Source organism: Moschus berezovskii, chromosome 24 (assembly GCF_049115385.1).
Source record: "Moschus berezovskii isolate FMDL1 chromosome 24, NW_MosBer_1.0, whole genome shotgun sequence".
NCBI lineage: Eukaryota > Metazoa > Chordata > Mammalia > Artiodactyla > Moschidae > Moschus > Moschus berezovskii.
Genome location: NC_142483.1, coordinates 46,331,072 through 46,346,832, shown reverse-complemented (window position 1 = coordinate 46,346,832; position 15,761 = coordinate 46,331,072). Strand labels below are relative to the sequence as shown.

The following is a 15,761-nucleotide window of genomic DNA, read 5'->3' as shown; positions in this document are numbered from 1 at the left end:
ACCAGAAAGTACCATACATTCACTTCTGTATGCTTCAGGGAGAGAGCAGAGTGGAAATATGCATCTGGATTTACAGAAAGGAATCCTGGAAAGGTACGTGAGAAGCTAGTAAGAGCAGCGAGTGTATGGGGAGGAATCAGGGAACCGGGATGGGGTGGAGCAAGGTTCCCAATTGTATCCATGTTGTTTTGATTTTACACCCATGTGGATTATTACCTGTCAGAGAAAAGTAAGCTGGAAAGAATCTTCTCTACCCCAGGCTGGATTATTTGGGGGAACTGTGGACTGAAATACAAACACCCAGCGTAAAAGCTGTGAGTGTCAGTTGTGTTCGGGGACTTAACGAGGTCTGTAGCCCAGGACACAGCCTCTCAGGTTGCTCTGAGAAATTCTTCCGAAGGGGTGAGCAGGGAGGACAGCACATAATGTGATTTTGGAGAAGGATACTAGCAACGGAACACACATCTCAGTAGAAGGCGGCTGCACCTCACGAGAAACGGACTTGGTGCTTTTCCAAGTATGGGAGGATATGAGAGCTTGGGTTCATAAAATCTTCTCCTGAAAACATCTGTAACTAACTGAAGGCTTGTTCTGCCAGTTTTCCCAGAGCCTAGAGCGCCTCATTCTGGTCTCCACCCTGACCTCCTCTCGGGGTGTGTTGAAGGTCAGTTACAGCAGGCGTGGGTGACTCAATCCCCATACAGCTGGATGGCGAGCCACCTGCTTTGCTTGGCGGGATTGGCTTAATCCCGTCTAGACCTTTCACCGAGGACGCTCTGGATCTTGAGCGAGAGGAACTACGGCACCACACCCACCTCTGCCACAGCCAGGTACAGCCTGCCTCTCTCCCTCCTGTCCTTCCAGGACTCCGGCTTCCGCCTCCAGTGTCCTTCCACCAGGAGAGATCACAGAACCGAATCACACAAGTGGAAGACAGCGCAGACCAGCCCCCCAAGCCAGCACCGTGGAGAGACAGCTCCTACCCTGCTTGCTTTAACCAGCACCTTAACAGGTGCTGTTCAGTCTGTGCTTTTTGCCACTGGAAGTTTCCAAAAGCCCCAGAAAGACCCATTCCTCTGGCTCACTTGCTGTGTGAAACACCCCAGGCATGTGGCCAGAGCTTGGAAAATGTACCCCCACACCCTTTGCTAAGTCTGACCCCAGGGCCTCACCCCCAGGTGAAGGTGACAGAGACACGGAGCCCAGAACCACACCCAGGGAGGACCTCAACTGCACATAAAGAGCTTTGACCTTTGCTATTTCCCATCAGCTTTGTGGACTCATCAGAGGGACCAGCTGGGGAACAAAACTGCATTCACTGAGCTTGGCACCGGTTCCCTCATTAATCCTCCGAGTCACAGTTACGGGGCAGGGAGGGGCCATATGCTCTTACAGCCTTTCAGCCACAACAGTGGGTAATGACCTGCCGGTGTTGTGCGTGAGTCATGAGCAGAGTGAGGTCTAAGCCCCGGACTCTGGACCCGGGTGCAGCATCTCGTTGCCCTCAGCCGGGCACCCAGGTCTAGAGGATGCCCTTTCCTCCCTTCACGAGGCTCCTGACTCCCTCTGGGGAGGCAGGTGATATGGGCACACAGATCGGCCCAGCAGCTCCATAAGCAGTGTGACCTCAAGTTCAAAGACAAAGATCTTCCTTCCGCCGCAGGCCCACAACCGCCCTGATGGTTACCCTTCGTCCCCCTTTGGGGGGTGTGCACATCTCCTGGCAGCTCTGGCAAAAGTGAGCGCCTGGTCTGGATGCTGTGAAATACTGGACGAGGGCAGCCTGTGGGTCCCTGAAGCAGTGTCCCTGGGCCTTGCTCAGATGTCCCCTCCCTCCATTCAGGTCGCAGCCGAGGTTAGTTCATCAGTTGGCTAAGCCCTGGGCAGAGGATGGCGTGGGTCCGTTTTACTTGGGTAGCAGGGAGTCCCAGAGCGTCCCTGGAGAGGCGGGGCCTGTCTATCCCAGAGGCAGATCCAAGGGCAGGAGGGATCCTCGACTGAGGCCAAGCTGTGGAGAGAGCTGGGGGGTGGTGGGGGGAGGCCCTCCACAAGGACTGAGGACACACAGGGCCCTAGACTCATGCTGAGTTCCGGGTGAAAGCCCTGTCCCCTGTTCCATCAGCTACCCCATTTACCTTGTGCTAGACTTGGGGCAAAACTGTCTTCATGTGAACTCAGTTTCCACATGGACATCTGACGCTCAGCGAGGTGAGCCGCCTGGAAATGGTTGAGTTGGAATTTGAGCCCTTATCTGCCTGGAGCCTAACTGTCCCCACTTTCCAGAACATTCCCTCACTTTTAGCCACAGATCTGAGCAGGTTTTGGGGAGGGAGGGAGAGAGGAGGAATGAAGGGGGCCAGCTCAGATGCAGAGAGGAAATGGTGAGGTCCAGGCTTGGCGGGAGATCCTGGTCACATCCACAAATGCCATCAGCACAGAAACGGAACTATTTTAATGTCAAGGCTCCATGCACCCCACCCGCCTCCTAATGGCCAGGGTAGAATACATTTTCAGTTGACCTTTAAATTACATGTTCTTTCAGCTGTTGGAGCCTTAGTGAACCTCTGGGTCTTCCTAAATTAAGCCTTTGAAATAAAAATAATGATAATTTCAGGTAACAAAGCCAATATGCCTCTAGAAGTATATTGTAACTAGAAGTGTTTTGACCTCTGTGACCCATACTGTTTGTTCTTGCTCACCTGGCCCCTGCTTTTAGTGGACTTGCTGGAAGGAGCTCCAGAGAAGTGGGGACATCCTGATAAAGTTTGGACCAGCAAATGCCGAGGAGGGAGGCAGCCTGAGCAGAAGCTGATGGCCACACATCCAGCAGTGCCTGCCAAGTCCTTGGACAGTCAGCCTCATCGGGCTCTTCTGTGTTCCCTGTGAGCTCCCTCTGCCAGGGTGTCACGGAGCGTTCTGGAGCTGTGTCCACTTTGCAGTGTAGGACTCGCCTCCCCACTCCAAAGTTCCCAAGGGAAACTTCCCATGCAAAACAAGCCGAAAATGCCTGCCAATTGCTGGGACAGCCTCTTCCAGCTCTGCCATGCTGGGTGACCTTGAGCAGGTTACTTAACTTCCCTCCTGTTTTCTTATCTGGGAGAGGAATGGGAAACCAACATAACCTACCCCCTAGGGTCGTGATGGGAGTACAGTGTTGTCAGCAGAGTTTACAGATAAGGACTCAGAAAGGACAAATACCTTTGCCCAAGGTCATGGAGTGTAGTGGCCAGGGCTTGAAGGCACCTGGGCCTGCTCCAAGTGCTGTTATCTGCGTCAGGCCACACCTCCTCCCAGAAGCCCTTCAGGCCTGAATTTCTATCCCTGACCTCCGCTTCGGTTCTTTGGGATTGAAAGCGGGGCCACACTTAGTCACACTCCCCAACCCCCATGTGGGTGGATGGACCTTTACTGTTGTTCACCAGCAGTTGGTGGGCCCAGTAGGGAGTTTGGCCGGAGAAGTTACACCGAGGAAACTGAAACGTGAGAACAAAATTAGAAATGGAGTTGGGATGCTTGGGCCCGGGCAGGAAGGGACACATTCCACCAGAAACACCTGTGTTCTCCCTGGCCTTTGAGTGGACAGGCCCCAGGCATGGCGACAGGGGAGGCAGGCATGTGGGGCCAACCTGTGGGTGACTGAGCACTGAGCCCGGCCAGTCCTCAGGGATGTGATCCCATTCAATCTCCACAGCATCCCTAGGAGATGATGATCAGTGTGCGTTTTACAGACCGGAAGCTGAAGTCCATTAAATAAGGTGCACAAAACTGAGGAAGATTTAACCCCGGTCTGCCAGGCCCAGAGTTTCTGGGTGACAGCTGTCCTCAGGGTGGCAGTGACCTGCACCTGCCCAGCCTGGGTTCCTTCCCGTGGCGAAAGTCTCATAACTCTTCGACCCAGAGGCACAGGGAAACTGAGGCAGAGCTGGGATTCCAGGAGGAGAGGGATTGAAGAGGAAGCAAAGAGGGAGACAGAAAAGGAAGAGAAACAGGAAGAAGTGAGAGAAACAGGAAATTCAAAGCCTTCTCTCTGCAGCCCACGGAGGCAACGCGTGAGAGGCAGCTGGAAGCAACAGTAGACAATGTTGCAACATGCTGCTGCTGCTAAGTCACTTCCATCGTGTCCGACTCTGTGCGACCCAATAGACGGCAGCCCACCAGGCTCCTCTGTCCATGGGATTTTCCAGGCAAGAGTACCAGCATGGGGTGCCATTACCTTCTCCGTTGCAACATGCTGCTGCTGCTGCTGCTAAGTCGCTTCCATCGTGTCCGACTCTGTGCGACCACATAGACGGCAGCCCACCAGGCTCCTCTGTCCATGGGATTTTCCAGGCAAGAGTACCAGCGTGGGGTGCCATTACATTCTCCGTTGCAACATGCTACCTGCTCGCAAAACAAGAAGACAGGCCCATTCACCAGCCATAGGAATAGCTGCTTTCCTTTATCCTTTCTCTAGGGGCTCAGAGATGGGTAAGCTCAGGAGAGAAACACAAGCAGTGGGAAAGTTTCCCAGATGGTAGGGGACTTGGGCTAGGGGAGAGCAGGCAGCCTAGAGCAGAGCTGGGTCAGATTAATTCAGACCCAGGGTGACCTGCAGATGCTGACTGATGGGATAAGGCCATGACACAGACAGACAGGATGCAGGGTTGGGGCCATCCTCCCCAGGCCTCCATCCTGGGTCCTCCTCTCTGCAACCCAAAGCTGGGACCCTAATACCACACCTCCTCAGGTCCCCTCTACTTCCTGCTGGCTCGCATTCTAGCTTTGACCTTGATTAGACCAACAAAAGACACTGGGATTGCCTTGACCAGCTCCCACATCCCTTTCAGGTAGAGTAGGAAGGTAGGTAGGAGTTTGTTTGCAGTCCTCAGCAAGTTTACTTTTTGTTTCTGTGTGACTTTATATCTCCCCAAAGGGTCTAGAAGCCTCACAGGGCTCCCTGGAGGACTGGTCAGGCCTTGGCAGGACCTCACTGCCTCCTCGTTATCTCAGATGGAGACCAGGAAGAGCCGGCCTGAGAGCGAGGTCAGTGGGGGCTGTGTGGGTTGAGGGGTTACTGCTCATGTCCATGGGCTGAAATTGGGGACAGATCCGCTTTTTGCAGGGCAGGAGTCAGGCCTCTCAAGATGTTCCATGGCTGGGACTCCTAGGTCAGATCTAGGTGGAGCCTCTGGGCGGGTGGGCTGGCCAATGCTGATGGGCAGAGAAACCCCCATCACCAGGGAGTTTCTCCTAACTCTGCCCAGAACAGAAGGAAAAGCAACTTCAGCAACCAGAGGAGTAATATAAGAGTGAGCAGTACAACGGGGTGGGAAGAACGTTCTGGCTCTGTTGCCCCTGGAAAGCCAGGAGGGGGTGTTTAAGGAAACTGCAAATAGATACCCCTATGCCTTTGTGGACCCCTCCCACCTGCTCTGGCCAGGACCAGGGATAGAACAGGGGAGGGAGGGAGGCAGGGCCTTCAGCCCAAATGCTCTGGGAAGGGACCCTGGGGCCGAAGGGTGGCGAGTCCTCCCTGTGAAATAAGGAGGGTTGAAGACCCAGATGCAGGGTCAATCACTGTTAAGTCATGGTTCTAGAACAGGCCAATATTGGGAGCCTCACCTCTTGGCACTCGGGGGCCCTGCCCATCCTTTTGCTCCCAGTGGGCCAGTCACTCTCTCCTGGGTGTCTCGGTCATATCCCAGAGGGAGTCCATGTGATTGGCTCAGCTCAGATGACCTTCCCACTTCATGGGTCAGCCACCAGCAATGGGCGAGGCTCCCCTGGGACACCCTTCACCCAGCCATCCCTGTAGATGGTTGGCAGGCATCCCAGCTGACGAGGCTGGCCACACCCTAGGAGCTTGCAAAGTCTCAGGCTGGGTCCTCACCACTATCATCTAAGCATGGGGGAGCAAGTGGCTTCACTTCCCCAGTGTGGGGATCAGCGACCCCACCATGTCCCCTGGTGGTCCCCCATCCAAGAATCTTTGGCCATGTTGGCAGGATTTTGTTGGTCTGATGTTTTTCCTGTTTGTCCTCAGTAGAGGTGTATGCAGGTCAGGAAGCAACAGTTAGAACTGGACATGGAACAACAGACTGGTTCCAAATAGGAAAAGGAGTACGTCAAGGCTGTATATTGTCACCCTGCTTATTTAACTTACATGCAGAGTACATAATGAGAAACGCTGGGCTGGATGAAGCACAAGCTGGAATCAAGATTGCCAGGAGAAATATCAATAACCTCAGATATGCAGATGACACCACCCTTATGGCAGAAAGTGAAGAAGAACTAAAAAGCCTCTTGATGAAAGTGAAAGAGGAGAGTGAAAGTTGGCTTAAAGCTCAACATTCAGAAAACAAAGATCATGGCATCTGGTCCCATCACTTCATGGCAAATAGATGGAGAAACAGTGGAAATAGTGGCAGACATTATTTTGGGGAGCTCTAAAATCACTGCAGATGGTGACTGCAGCCATGAAATAAAAAGATGCTTACTCCTTAGAAGAAAAGTTATGACCAACCTAGACAGCATATTAAAAAGTAGAGACATTACTTTGCCAACAAAGGTCTATCTAGTCAAAGCTATGGTTTTTCCAGTAGTTATGTATGGATGTCAGAGTTGGACTATAAAGAAAGCTGATCGCCACAGAATTGGTGCTTTTGAACTGTGGTGTTGGAGAAGATTCTTGAGAGTCCCTTGGACTGCAAGGAGATCCAACCAGTCCATCCTAAAGGAGATCAATCCTGGGTGTTCACTGGTAGGACTGATGTTGAAGCTGAAACGCCAATACTTTGGCCACCTGATGTGAAGAGCTGACTCATTTGAAAAGACCCTGACGCTGGGAAAGATTGAAGGTGAGAGGAGAAGGGGATGACAGAGGATGAGATGGTTAGGATATGAGTTTGAGTGAACTCCGGGAGTTGGTGATGGACAGGGAGGCCTGGTGTGCTGTAGTCCATGGGGTCTCAAAGAGTCGGACACGACTGAGTGACTGAACTGACTGAACTGAGGTGATAAAGTGGCTTCCCTGGTGGCCCAGGCAGTAAAGAATTCACCTGCAATACAGGAGACACAGGTTCCATCCCTGGGTTGGGAAGATCCCCTGAAGAAGGGAATGGCAACTCACTCTAGTATTCTTGCCTGGAGAATCTGATGGACAGAGGAACCTGGTGGGCTATACTCCATAAGGTCACAAAGAGTAGGACACTACTGAGTGACTAACACACACACACACAAACGTGATAAAAATGCCCCTAAGAAACTTCACATGTACAAAACTGCATTCTAAGACTTTGGGAAAAAAGAAAAAGGACCTGAGATTTATAACAGGCATGCTATTTGTATGCAATAGGATGGTCCATAGTAGAGATCTTCCAAATAGCTGTGTGTTGTTATTCTAGCTCAGATCAGTCACCTGGGTGACAAAAGTGATGCAAACTGCAGCTCGCCGCGCAAACATGGAAGCTCACAGTCAATCAGGCCGGGAGGATTGAGAAAATGAATATGTGTGAAGCCCTGAGAACAGGTCCTGGCATACTGTGAGTAACCGTGTCCTCCTGTTCTACAGCTCGGGGATGAAAGGGACTCTCCTGGTGTTTTTCTATTCCATCACCTCTCTCTGTTGTCACATCCTGCTCTGCCCATCCTGCGTGGGCAGGTGCCATCATTCTGAGCCCTGGTCCTCCCCCCCTTCTACCCTGAGCTGAGTTCACTCTCCTTGCTCACAGCCTCCTTCGCCAAGCAGGAGAGACTCAAGCCTGCCATCCCCCTGCCCCAGGATGCATACAAGGATGCTGCTCCGCCATCATGAACTGCACGACACGGGGCCAGTTACCTGACTTGTGTCTCAGTTTCCTCCTCTGTGAATGGAGGCAAAGTATCACCTTCCAGGGATGATGTGAGGTGTATTGTCAGGCATCTGAGTGCCGTATAATCCTCTGCTACTCCTATTATGAGTAGTAGTATTATTGTCACAGAAATTTTCTTAGCTTCTCCAGGGACCAGCTCCTCACTGTTATGTGACCTGGTCCATGTTCATTCATCTGAGTCCACAAATATTTACCGACTGCTGACTCTGTGCTATCATACAGGGATGTGAGAGATGTTCAATGATCCTTTTTTTTTTGATTGAAATGTAGTTGATTTACAATATTATATTGGGTTCAGGTATGCGGTATAATGACTCAGTATTTTTAAAGATTATAGTCCATTAAGTGATTACAAGATAATGGCTATAATTCCCATCAATATACCCTTCTTGCTTATCTATTTTATACATAGGAGTTCATATCCTTTAATCCCATGTCCTTAACTTGCCCCTCCTTCTTCCCTGTCAAGTGGTTTTTAAAAAATCCGTTTCTTTGGGATCTTATTGTCTCTACTTGGCCATATTGATGCTGGAATAATGTCTGCCCCTTAGCAGGCACTTACCTGTAACTATATGCACCTTTCTCCGTCAGACCCTTATACTACGCTGAGCACGGAGCCTGACTCCCCTATCTCCAGCTCAGGACTTTGTGGTGCGGGGAGGTCAGGTGACTTGCCCACACTGCTGAGCTTTAAATGGGGGCTGTTTCGCCCCTAAGCTCTCTACCACACTCTGGGGGGCCTTCTTTTGTAGAGCCCACCTCCCTGTTCTCGGGGGCCGACTTCCCTGGGCACAGTGAGAACTCACCTCAATTCTAGCCCTGAGAAACTGAAAGTCCTCCATTAGCATTTAGCCTCAGCCACCAGGAAACCTTTCCTGTGATCGGGAGCACAGCAGTCCACTCCTGTCGTGGGCCTGTGCGCATCCAGGTTGTCTTTGGAGGTGCTGCATGGAAAATATTAGCCCATGAGCTTAACAACTATTCAGAAATGCCCTCCAAAGAGGCACACACATTCGAGGAATCGTTGAGTGTAAAAACGGCAAATGAGGGTCCAGTTTCCAGGCGCGGACTTAGAGACAAAGCAAATGCCACATGTGTCCTTGAGCCCACAGATAGCTGGGAGTGGGTCATCTGGGAGACTCTCATGAGAAACGAACCCAGAAGATGTTGTTTTTCTGACTTTAGATCATTTCGGGCACAGAGGAAGAGCATGGGCAGCTGGCCTGGGACCCACCATATCACCTGAACCAACCAGGAGAGGCCCCTGCTCACCCTTGAAAATGCACTTGCCTTTGTCACGTACAGAAGGTCCAGGCCTACTGTCCCTCCCCATTGGTTCTTTCAGCCCGCTGGTCCACACACAGTGAGCTGAGGGCCCATGGTACCCAGCGTGGTGCAAGGGCCTGTGGGGGACACGTCCACAGCTGCCAGGTGAACTAGCTCTTTTGCCTACTCTTTCTGTCCTTTGCGTGTGGGATTGTCCCAGTGGCATCTACTGCAGAATTTTGCAAAATGTAACCCACTGTATTAAAAATATGCCTGCCTTTTAATCCAGCAATTCCAATTTCAGGACTGTAACTTTAGAATCAAGCATGTGAGCCAGTTTGGCTATAAGAAGGTTCAGACAATGTTTCTTTTTAAATTTTTTTTTAAAAGTTGTTTTTAATAGTAGCAAAGGACCGGGAACAATAGGAGGGTGGTGACCAAAAGACAGGTACACCACACAGTGGGGTGATATTTGGCTGTTAAGATGATTTTGTAAAAGCATATTTCCTGAAGGCAGAGTCGAGATATGTTATCAAGTGAAAGGAGCAGTTGTAAACTATACCATGATCATACGGCATGATCCTGTTTGTGTGTGTGTGCGCGCGCGTGTGTGCACACACATCCCTCTCTGAATAGCAATGTCTGCACGTGACCTGGTGTCTGGTTTTTCATTGTCCTGACAAGAGCTGTGCAGGGCCCCCTGGTTCACCACTGGAAGAGTGAGTCACCACTTCCAAGGGTCTAAAGGGACCCTTTTGTCTTTCAGAAGGTGTGTGTTGGTGGGGGACTGGGAGTGGGTGGGGGTAGCTGATTTCCCCAGGATGCTTCCATCCAAGTGGAGGCAGTGCGCCTGGTTAGACACCCTGGGACTCACTCCACTCCTCGAGCCCCTATCCTTGTCACCCTCCCGGGAGGGAGGGGCTTGGATCATGAGTTTGGAAGAAGAAGCTGGGCAGAAATCACTGAAACCCTCTTGGGTCTGCTCTCCCGTGTTGTAAATCTCACGGAACAGGCCATTTGGTTCAGTTCTGCCACAGTGGGGTGAGTGAGATGCCTTATTCTGGGATTCAGTATTTGGAAGGACATGTAGCCAATACAGCCGTGTCTCTCCAACTTGAGTTCTCCGTGTCGGTGGCCTTCTGGTCCCCTCTGCCTTACTATATGCCTTTGTTTATGACTCAGTTGGTTCAGGACTCGAGGATGTGAGAAAGGGGATGTGATTCGCTGGCCGCCCTGAAACCCTTAACATTCTGGGCCCTCTTTTTAAATAAGCAACACTTCACTGTCAGGGAGTGAAAGCAAAGAAAAGGTGTCATGCTCTCTCTTTTCTTTCTTTCTGCTTTACATAAGCTTTTAAAAATATATGCATGTGGTTAAGTTATGAAAGAAATATCTTTGTGGGTCAATCCAATTGGTTTGGTATGAATGCTACCTGAGTCTTTAAGGCTTACTGAAGGTTTTCTGTCTACGTCAGCCACTGATGCCTATAACAATATACTGAAGGATTTTCTTAAAGAGAATGGGAATTCAGGGATAAACAAATCAAATCCTAGAACAGCTGTGTAAATGTAAATATACAAGACTTTTAGTGTATATGGCTCCATTTGAGTGGTAGAAAGAACTTAAGGTTGATGATCGTGTACACAAATCATATTCTCTCGCAAGTGGACAGAGAGCAGTTCTTTAGAATGCTTCTCAGGGGGGAAATGAGAAGTTTTGAGAAGCAGTTTTGGATCAAAGGCACTTTCAATGTACACTTATGAGTTAGTGCCTATCCAAACTTCTGTGGGTACCTACAATTCCAGCTTCTCCAAGCCAGGCAGCAGCTTTGTCCTAAGCTTACACTTAGGTTTGTCCAAGCTTCACAAAGCTCAATAATCTAATACATTCCCTCTTGCTAAAGCCAAACAGTTATTTTTGGTGACTGTGTAGAAAATAGGTGCCTACCACCTGCTGGGCTCCGGCACCCACTGCATCATCCTATTGCAATAAACGACTGTCACTAAGAACCTTCTGTTATTTCCGCACTTAAATTCCAGCATCAGGACAAAAACATCAGTGAGCGAAAACGTTTCTTAGGCAGTTATCAGCAGGCGAAAACTTATTTATATAAATCCTTCTTTGTCCCTTGTAACAGTCTTTATTTTAAAATCTGTTTTGTCTGATATAAAAGCCATTCATTGACTCCAGCTTTCTTTTGATTTCCATTTGCTTGGAAAACCTTTTATCATCCCCTCACTTTCAGTCTGTGTGTGTCCCTAGATCTGAAGCAGGTCTCTTGTAGACAGCGTGTCCATGGGTCTTGCTTTTGTTTCTGTTCAGCCAGTCTGTATCTTTTGGTTGGAGCATTTAATCCATTTACATTAAGGATAATTACTGAGATGTCTGTTCTTACTGGCACATTTTGTTAATTGTTTTGGATTTGTTTTTGTAGGTGTTTTTTCTCTCCCTCATCTTTTGTTCTCTTGTGATTTAATGACTCACTTTAGTGTTGTGTTTGGATCCCGTTTTCTTTTGTCTGTTATAGATATTTGGTTTTTTGCTACCATGAGGTTTTGATATGGCAGTCTATATATAAACAAGATTGTTTTGAATTGCTGATCATTTCAAGTGCATTTCCAAAATCCTGCATCTGAGCTCTCCTTGTCTCACAGTTGCTAGTTTTGGTATCATATTTGTGTGCAGGTCATTTCCTACCTCTTCTGAATGCTTGCCTTTTTCTGGTGAACTTTTCCATTTGTAGTTTTCTTGTTTCCAGTCGTGGCCTTTTCGTTTGCACCTAGAGAATTTCCTTTACTGTTTATCGTAAAGCTGGTCTAGTGGTGCTGAATTTTCTTGGTTTCTGTTTGTCTATAAAAGTTTTGATTTTTCCATCGAATCTGAATGAGAGCCATGCTGGGTAGAGCATCCCTGGTTGTAGGTTATTCCCTTTCATCACTTTAAATATATTGTGCTACTCCCTTCTGGCCTGCAGAGTTTATGCTGAGCAATCAGCTAATACATTATGGAAGTTGCCTTGTATATTATTTGTTGCCTTTCCATTGTTGCTTTTAATATTTTTTTCTTCCTCTTTAATTTTTGTCAGTGTGATTACTATGTGTCTTGGCAGGTTCCTCCTTGAGTTTCTCCTGCCTGGGACTCTCTGTGCTTCCTGGACTTGGGCGACTGTTTCCTTTCCTGTGTTAGGGAATTTTTCAGCTGTTGTCTCCTCAAATATTTTCTCAGGTCCATTCTCTCCTCTCTTTCTGGGACCCCTCCATCTGGCTACTTAACATGTTAAAACCAACTTTGATATGTCTCCTGACCCCAGGGCCTCCTGCAGTCTTCCCCAGCTCTCCATTCTCTAAATGATGCCTCAGGGTGACCTTGGAATCACCTTCAACCTTTCTCTTCCATCTCATGTTTCAGTTCCACCTTCAAATATATCAAGATCCCGTCTCACCTCACCACCTCTGATACCCTCCTGGTCCAAATAACTATCATCTCTATTGCAGTAGCCTCGTCCCTGGTCCACCTCAAGGTTAACTCAGATGATGTAACTCCAACTCCCCAGTAGTGACACTCCAGTCCCCCTGTAGGGTACCATCAGAGAACAGCCTGATCCTTTCTCTGGCTGTCAAGGCCATGCACCCTCAGGCTGTGTGACCTCCCTGTCTCACCTCCTACTCCCCATCTCCACTGTCACTCTCTTCCAGCCACACTGACCTCCCTACTGTCCCTAGCACATGCCTGGCATGCTCCCACCCCAGGGCTTTTGCATGTGCCATTCCCTCTGCTGGAACACCCTTCCATGGGGTCTCCAGATGGCTTAGTTCTTTGTCTCCAGGTTGTTGCTTTCAGGCTGTCCCTGATCACCCTCATTTAAAATTTCTGCCTGCCCAACACTCCCAGGTAGTGCTAGTGGTAAAGAACCCACCTGCCAATGCAGAAGACATAAGAGATGTGGGTTTGATCCCTGGGCCAGGAAGATCCCCTGGAGGAAGGCATGGCAACCCACTCCAGTATTCTTGCCTGGAGAATCCCATGGACAGATGAGCCTGGCGGGTTACAGTCTGTGAGGTCACAAAGAGCTGGATACAACTGAAGTGACTTAGTACGCAACACTCCCAAAGCCCTTTCCCCTGTTGTGATATTTTCATGTCTTTTATCTCCACACGCTGTACTGCTTTTCTTATTTGTTTATTGTCTGTCTGCCCCAATTAGAACGTCAGCTGGACAAGGTCAGAGATGTCTGTTCTCTCACTGCTGTTTTCCCAGCACCTGGAAGAGTGCCTAGCACATTGTAAGCATTCGGTTGATACCTGTTGAATGAGTGAATGAATCTAAAAGGTGGGTGACTGAGATCGGCTTCATTTATGAGAAAAATAAAAGACGTATGATCTACTCTGCAGCAGAATGTTATGGAGAAGTTCACACCGACACACAGAAAAAGGAAAATTAGGCTGCATTGGCACCAGAACACTACAGTGATTCTCTCTGAATGAGGGGCTGCAAATAAGTCTCTATCTTTCTCTCTTTTCCACCGTCGTTTTGAATAATCTACAATTATTGTTTGTGTAATGAAGTAAAAGTAGAAGAATAGTTTTTTGAAAAATGGTGCTTGCTATAAATGATAAGATGCTCAGAGGCAAGGATTGTGTGCAGGCATATGGGCATTTCTGTGTTCTTCAAATAGAGACTTTCCATAGGCTGAGAGGCTCTACCTCTGGCAAGACGGCTAGTTCTCTGCTCATCAGGTGCCCTTTATATACAACAACTGTTGCCCCAGAGTGTTCAAACTAGTGCATCAGTCAGGCTGACGTTACCAAGAAAGGAAGACATACAATGGCTCAGATGACCAGTGGCCGCCTTGCTTGGGTCCCTGGCTGGCATGGCCCCGTGAGTGACCAATCTTAAGTTTCACTGGGCTCTGTGGCTGACAAAGCATTTTCACACTCATCATGTTATGTGATCTTTTTTAAAAAAAATTAATTTATTTATTTTTGGCTGCACTGGGTCTTCGTTGCTCTGTGTGAGCTTTCTCTATTTGCGGCGTGCGTGCTCAGTCCCTTCATTCGTGTCCGACTCTTTGCTTCCACATGGACTGTAGCCCACCAGGCTCCTCTGTCCATGGGATTCTCCAGGCAAGAATACTGGGGTGGGTTGCCATGCCCTCCTACAGGGGATCTTCCTGACCCAGGGATTGAACTCAGGTCTCCAGCGTCTCCCGCATCACGGGTCGATTCTTTACCGCTGAGCCAGCAGGGAAGCAGGGGCTATGCTCTAGTTGTGGTGTGCACACTTCTCACTGTGGTGGCTTCTCTTGTGGCAAAGGGGCATAAGTTCAGTAGTTTCAGTTTACAGGCTCTAGGGTGCTCGGGCTTCAGGGGTTGTGGTGCACAAACTTAGCTGCCTTGTGGCATCTTCTTGGACCAGGGATAGAACCCTTGTCCCCTGCATTGCAAGGCAGATTCTTAACCACTGGACCATGAGGGAAGTCCATTACTTGATCTTTGTAACAGCTTTGTATGTTATCTGTCATTTCCTTCCCCCAGGCGGCTTAGAGAGTTTAAGTGTTTGTCCAAGATCTCATAGGTGGCTTCTCCCACAAACAGCCTGGAAGTAACAGACAGGAGCTGGTCAGCAGAGAGGGTATAAAGGAGAGAGGAAGAAGGATCAGGGGAAAGGGTAAGATGGAGAGAGGCGGGAGGGAGCGGGGAGTGTCCATGTCTGGTGCCAGAGGCTGTGTGAAGATCAGAGATGCTCTTCTGTTGGATTTGAAGTTGTGCTGCTGTGATAGAAATCTGTTCTCCCCTCCTAGCCCTTTCACTCCTATAATAGTTGACAAATTCTGCTCAGCTCACAGATATTCTGTGTGAGAGAGAACCTTGATATTCTTGATGAGAGTTGTGGCATGAAACAGCACAGAGTAACGACTGCACACATATGAGCAAAAGGCAGGGCAGGGCATGGCATGGGAAGACAGAAAGAGCCATGAGCACACCAGCCCCTAAGGATGTGCAGAGATCATGGGGGAGGCCCTCGGTTTCTGAAGGTCATGAATCTGATGACTCAAGCCAGCTTTACCCAGATCTCCGCCAGGTGGGGAGAGGTACCTAATAATCATAGTTACATCCTAAAAGAAAATACTGCTGCTGCTGCTGCTAAGTCGCTTCAGTCGTGTCCGACTCTGTGCGACCCCATAGACGTTAGCCCAACAGGCTCCCCGTCCCTGGGATTTTCCAGGCAAGAACACAGGAGTGGGTTGCCATTTCCTTCTCCAATGTATGAAAGTGAAAAGTGAAAGTGAAGTCGCTCAGTTGTATCCAACTCTTAGCGACCCTATGGACTGCAGCCCACCAGGCTCCTCCGTCCATTGGATTTTCCAGGCAAGAGTACTGGAGTGGGTTGCCACTGCCTTCTCTGAAAAGAAAATACTAGGGTTGACATTTAGAAAAACTTTATTTTCCCCTCTAATTAAGTTCCTTTGCTTGAGTCAAAAAGCAGGAATTAACAAATGCAAAGAACGGCAGACTTGTTCCCTGTCCCATTTCCTACCTTTCTTGGGAATAAGGCTTAATGGATACTTTTCTTTAATAGACAGCGTCACGTCATTGGTCATACAAAAGGTCTGTTTACCATGGCGGATTTTCAGAATCCTAAGAA

At 49.1% G+C, this 15,761-nt stretch overlaps 1 long non-coding RNA gene across 1 annotated transcript; it reads left to right on the top strand.

The window, feature by feature from the left end:
- Positions 1–501: 501 nt before the first annotated feature.
- On the top strand, positions 502–7,742 carry LOC129548091 (uncharacterized). The gene is made up of 3 exons (XR_016036148.1): positions 502–5,022; positions 6,149–6,836; positions 7,383–7,742. It is a non-coding gene; the product is annotated as an uncharacterized LOC129548091 (long non-coding RNA).
- Positions 7,743–15,761: the final 8,019 nt, after the last annotated feature.